Here is a 6875-nt window from a genome sequence, read left to right as displayed (position 1 = left end):
ACCCGAGCTTCTTGATACAACACGCTATTAGCTGTAAATTTAGGAACACCAAGACAACTCCGAAGGGCTTGGCGCTCTAAGAGAACCAAAGGATTAATCTTGTATGCTGGCCCACCAGAAAAAAGCACGCAACCAAATTCAAGAATCGGGCGAACGTACATACGGTAAATCATGATCACAGTATCTCTGCGTAGCCCGGAACGGAGCCGACCAAGTTTAGTTATCATTCCGACAGCGCGTGTAGCCTTAGCTTTAACATTTTCAATGTGGCTACGCCAGCTCAGTTTGTCATCATATATTACTCCCAGATATTTAATACAGTCCACTTGGGGAATTCTTTCTTGCCGATAGTGAAGAGAAATATTAACAGGCATATGTAAAGGAAAAACAATTATGGCACTTTTGGTAACATTTAGTTGCATTCGAATATCTTCAAACCAGGAGTCTAATGTTGCTAAATATGATTGCAACGTTGAATGGAGTAAATGTATGTCATAATCAGATGCGAAAAACGTAATGTCATCTGCATATACATACACTTGTACCTTATCACACAGTGAAATCGAACTTAACAAGATATAAATAAAACAGGTGAAAGAACAGAGCCCTGGGGAACACCTCTCGTTTGACTATACTTAGACGTAGAAACGCCTCGTTGGGCGAAATAAATTTTTCTATCTTTTAAAAATTCGCACAGCCAATTTGTAATATATTGCGAAAAATTTAATTCGTTGAGGGCATTAAGGAGAATGATATGTTCAACGCTATCATATGCCTTGGCTAAATCTAGGGTTACTAAAGCCGATAATTGTCTTCTGTGCCGGGCAAGCTTTATACGACCCTCTAAATCGACATGTGCACACCATATCGAGCAACCGGGTCGAAATCCAATCTGGCACACGCTCAGTATTGCATTATCTGTGATAAACTTCATAATTCTTATGTATAAAATTCTTTCTATTAATTTAACGACATGGGACGTTAGAGCGATTTGCCTAATGTTGTCTATCTGCATTCCCGCTCCCTGTTTTTTAAGAAGGGGAACAATTTTTGCAAGTCTCCAGTCAGGAGGAATCCAGCCATTTCTAAGGGAGTGGTTGACGACGTTAAGAAGATCGTCTGGAGAGATATCAAATAATATCTTTAACATTTCTGACGTAACTCCATCTGGGCCTGGAGCTGAGTTAGGGAGAAGGCGAATGACATGCGCAAGTTTTTCCATATTTACTTCGATAAAATCGTTCACACATGAATGCTTTACAAACTTTAGTTGTAACTGTGATGTAAATCGCTTTTCAAGGCCCGTTGCAATTTCAGTTAATAAATCTGCCAATTCCTTAGGTGAAAGAATAACCGAGTCAATGTTTACAGGCGCTGCAATAGCCTTACGACTACGAAGAAATCTAAACAGAGCTTTTTTATTACCACTCTTGGAGAGAAAATTGCATCGTTTTTCTTCATATTCATCTTTCGCTAATGATACTGTTCTTTTGAACATAGCTTTAGCGTACAAATAATTTCGCCAATTAGTAGGATTTTGGTTTATAAGAAGTTTCTTCCAGGCCGCTTTTCGGCGTCTATAATATCTTGCACAATCCGAATTCCACCATGCACACACTGAATTTCCTTTTGCTGGTGATATAGTGAACTGTGATTTTGTTATGGTACGTTTTAAAACTGAGCAAAGACTCATAGCTTTAACATTTCTCTCCATACTGGACAATTAGTTGACTGCAAATTCTTTTTAAATTTGGAGTAGTTTACAAAATTTTGCGCCTGGTAGTCTACCGATAATACTGGGATCCTGACTTCAAATACAAGTGGACGGTGATCACTACTTGTAGCAGCATCAAGCACAGTCCAAGACGAGATTAAAACGTTTGAGCTAGCGAATGTTAAATCTAAGACGGATCTCGAGGTACAGCGAACAAAAGTGGCAACTTTGGAATTTAGACATATAAAGTTGTTTGTGTTAGTCCAGTCAAATAACCGTTTTCCCGATGTGTCTGTGCGGAAACCCCACGACACATGATGGGAGTTGAAGTCTCCCATCATGTAAGCCCGTTCAAAGCCTTCTTCTAAGAGGCGTGTTTTCTTTTCTTCTTTCCTCTGTGGCGCACACCCACTCCGAATGTTTACGCCGAACGTATAAACTGGTAATATTTTCTACAAGCATATGAAGAATCTATAGTATGTAAGCATTTCTGAACATAATGGTTACCAAGTTTTTAATATATGCTCGCGTGAATTTAGCCAACTTTTGCTCTAGCTGGTCATAATTCCACTACAAGGAAATACCGATGTTTGCATACGCAGCAAAACTATGCAGTGTGACTGGAACATGGAATGATTGCTTATAATATAGCCACATGTGTACAATATGATTCTTTAACTTATGAAACAGCTAATGTATTATCATCGAAACCTGACTACAACAGTTCACGAACGTCATTTCAGAGAACAGATTCAGCAAAAAGAGCCGCTGCGTAAATAATAATGCTAGGTATACTAAGTATGCGTCTCAACATTGGTCAATCGTAACGGAAGGCAGATGATAATTCGGATGTACTCACAAATACTGTACTGTACAGAAAATCAGAATAAATGGCTCAGCAATTCTTGCAAATGGCTATTTCTTGTCCAGAAAGATCGATGTGCAGGATAACGAGTAATCCATCTACTAAATTTCGTACAGTGTTGAGCAAATGAGAAGTCAGCATGCTCCGGTTTCGCTGTCACATAGTAATTATTTAGTGTACATCGTCAGTTTAATAATTATTGTACGTGCAAGAACTCTACATTTTTATATATCACGCGGAAAAAAAGTTTAAGGAGGCTTAGGATAGTGGTAGCAAACGTCGTGCATTTTTCTTTTTTTTGTTTATGGAAGCCGCCGCGGTGGATCAGTGGTTACGGCTCGATTGCGGTCGCGGTGGTCACATTTCAATGGAGGTAAAATGGTGGGAGCCCGTGTACAGTGGGATGTCAGCGCACGTCAAAGAACCCTAGGTGGTCGAATTCAGTTGGAGCGCTTCCCTAAGGCGGCGACTCTCATAGCCTGAGTTGCAGTAGGACGCTAAACCTCATAGGCCACCTTTATTCCTTATGTGGCCGGGTTTGGCCGACAAAATCTGTGCACGTGTTATCACTTGTAGCAAGCCACGCCTGAACGTATCTGAACATTCTAGAATGTTTTTGATTGCTCTAACCAGGTTACACGCACGTCACGAAGAGTTGAGCCGATTGTGGAACGCAGGAGACCATTAGCGATTCCCCTGCATTGCACACTGACCCGCTTCTGAAAAAAAATTACTCATCATCTCCCCCTACGGGCAAACGTGGTTGGATGCGAAAGCATCGTGGGGGGTGCTTTTCCGTTTCTCTTACGTCACTTATGAGACGGTGGTTGTCGAGGCATTTGAATTACCGCTTGCCGGCGTGTGCGTTTACGTTCGGCTTCCCGAGCCTTGCTCTGCTCCGCGACGATGGTGCTGCCGATGAAACTAGCGCCGACGTTGACGTTGTTCATGGCGTTCGCACACCGTTGAAAAGAGAGAAAATGACGGAGGCACAGCGAACGCGCGCTTTCGCAGCTTCGAGATTCACTTGCCGGCATTGCCGTTTACATTCAGCTTCGCTAGTGTCCATAGCTCCGTTGCGAAGCAGAGTGCAACGGGAGCGAGCGTGCGCCGCATTATGTACGAGCGCACAGCTGTGGCGGAGAGAGAGAAACGGGAGAGGAGAAACGAAGCGGAGGCAGCGCTCACGCCACGTCCTCCCACCTCCTCGCACTCACGCGAGGAGAGGGGGAGAGTTGGCGGATGCGCAATATGGGTGCGGACGCCGCAGAACGGACCCCGCCCCGAGCACAAGATGCTTTCACATCTAAAAGACGACGCGTTGGGCCGGTTGATCAACGATCCTACCCGCCACTGTCATGGTACTGTGAGTGTCTTGTTGATCTTGGCGCAGATTCGCCAAACAAATTGTTCGATCTTTATCGGCTTGACTGCCGCCTCCTTCACCATCCACTTGACAATATACGACTAACATCAACAAACCAAGGGCAACATTTTACCTACGCAGACTACATTCGCCTACCAACACAATGACTACATAGTAAATGTGTATAGCTCATTTGTGGCTATAAATGCCACAGAGCTTTGTCTGAGTCGTGAAAAACGCATAGCACGGTACAACAACGCTTACCCGAGACCACTCTTGTGTAAACAATCATATTCCGTGGTCTCCCTTCACTACATGATGGCTCTGTGCTCCCGCAATAAGGAATAACTTGGTCCCGCAATTCGTATATACGCTCGGAATAGCTCACTCTGACTGTAACAGGGCGAACCTTTGAGCTACGTCTGACAGATGTGAAATACTGAGGAATCTCGCGTCGGTCATCAGTATCGCCATGATAACTCTCGTCTCCCCGTGAAGCACGCGTATGTCAGCGTGTGTGGTGCGTGTAACCGTGCAACTGTGCAGCGCTAAGGTAATCGCCTAGTGGCGGCATTTACACGCATACTTTCGTGAAAGTGCTTTCCGAGCAGACTGTTTATAAATGCGGCTTTTTCGCGTAGTTCACGGCGTACCTCAGATTGCTCGTTCCACAAGCCGCGACCGCCTCATTAAAATCGGCCAAACAAAATTAGTCCGCCACGGACTCCGCTGACTAAGCTGCAACTTTGGGCATTACTCTATCCTGTCCTTCCCTAACGCTTGCCACAGCTTAGCTTCCAATGAGGTGAGCGTTGAAGTGTACGAGCGTGCTTCCATGAAATGTGAGCACGCCGCTTGCTCGTTAGCATTTTGTTGACGGACGAGCGCACCGGCACGCAGGCCGTGCCTGGTGGAGATTACAGCTTGGCAGGGAAGGAGTGAAAAGAGAAAGAGCGAAGGAAGCTGTTGGGTGATCGAATAGCTAGACACGTGCAATATGGGATGACAAAAATAGCTGCAAGCAGAGTTGGGAAAGTCTGGGAGATGATGTAGAGACGGGCGCTTCGAAAGATGGAAGAGGTGCACCAGTTTTTACGCCACGTCGTCTTTTGTATGAGGAGCAGACGAATACATGAGAACGAAAGACCTAGCTCATCCCCCAAGAGACGGCTGAAAAGTCAACATCATGAGTGCGTAGAGAGAAGTATAATACTTCGTTAGAAAGTTAGAGTGATCGCTGGAATGTTGCTAATTGTATAGCACGCGTTTGCTGTTCATAAGTATTTGTTGTTTTTTGTTTCGTTCAAGTGCAGCTCCATTCTCGTCTAAGTTTGGCCACAACAACAATAATAACGATGATGATTATGATGGTGATTTTCCGCATTCATGTCGACTAAGAAGATGCCACGAATCGATGATCTAGAGGAAACTTATGTTCCAGTCTTAAGAATTTTAGCTTTCCAGTCTGTGTGCTTTTTGTTTTCTTCTTCAACATAATTGCGAACTGGCCATGACATACGAAGTGCAGCTAATTCCACGCAACTCCGTACAAATGCGCGAGTAATTCTGTCTGCACGATATATCAGCAACGTAAAGTCAATTGAATGAACAGCGTCTGTCTGTGACACTTCTTTTAGCACACTTTTAGCTTTTAGCACACTTTTAGCAATCTTTTAGCACACTTTGTGGAGGGCTCCGGAAATTTTGACCTTCTGGTGTACTTTAAGGTGCACCAAAACTAAGTACACGGTAAATAGGGCAGAAGAACGTAAGACAATGCTCATTTTTACCTGCTTCTCTCCTACAATCTGTGCTTTATTAATTTTTACGTTGCTGACGCGGTAATAAAAAACTGGTGTGAGAACTCTAATATAATAATAATTGTTGGGGTTTTACGTCCCAAACCCACGATATGATTATGAGGGACGCCGTAGTAGAGGGCTCCGGAAATTTCGACCGCCAGAGGTTCTTTAACGTGCACAGTAAATCTAAGTACACGGGCCTCGTTCATTTTCGCCTCCCCCGAAAATGCTGCCGCCGCGGCCGGGATTCGATCCCGCGACCTTCGGGTCCGCAGTCGAGTAGTGTCAGAAATTTGGACGTCTTAAACTATTTATTTAAATCTAACTTACATTATTATTTAGGTGTTCGTGAAATACCAACATAGGAATGAGCCACTCCTATGCGCATATAATTTGTGTAACTCAACCGCTAGAACAGACAGCGAATCATGAACTAACACTCTGTATTGATTACCACGGTGGTGTTTAGAAGTAGGGTATGCATATTTACTCGTTATACCGAGCATAACTACCTACATATTTTAGAGCCGCATTCCATTATTCGGAAAGCAATGATAAAATCGATGAAGCTTCCGTCTAAAGTTTTACTATGTTTCAATAACATTTAATAATAATTGCTTTAATAACATAATACTATGCTTGGTGTTTGTTGTTTGTATTTTGCTCGTTAACATGGTCTTGCTCCGCATATAGAAAGTCTGGCGTGTTAATTAGTATAAGAGTGTGTCGCGCCTCCGTAATGATGCAGACCCGCGGAGCAGATTGCGCCGCTAAGAAGACGAAGCGAAAAAACGGAATTGACTAATATAGCTCGTTTTCAAAGAAAAAATTGAAATGTTCGATTAAAACATCTTGCCATCATTTTAGTGGTCCGGATTTGTAATGAATGGTTATAAGACCCCACATAGACAAAATGTCCCTTTGTTTCTATATAGCCGCCAAGTGGAGACCTTAATTGAGGAATGAGACACCAATTTTACTTCCTAGAGGCAATGAAGCACAGTTTTAATATCAAGCCGGCGCTTACCGCTTAAAGGGGCCCTGCAACACTTTTTCAGCATGGTAACAAAGCGCTGCCGATCGGTAGTCGAGGCTCCTGAAAACACGCGAGCCAAACATTAGAGCGCA

This window comes from Rhipicephalus sanguineus, chromosome 2, assembly GCF_013339695.2.
Source record: "Rhipicephalus sanguineus isolate Rsan-2018 chromosome 2, BIME_Rsan_1.4, whole genome shotgun sequence".
Classification (NCBI taxonomy): domain Eukaryota; kingdom Metazoa; phylum Arthropoda; class Arachnida; order Ixodida; family Ixodidae; genus Rhipicephalus; species Rhipicephalus sanguineus.
The sequence above is the reverse complement of the archived record's forward strand: the minus strand, read 5'-3'. Positions refer to the sequence as shown.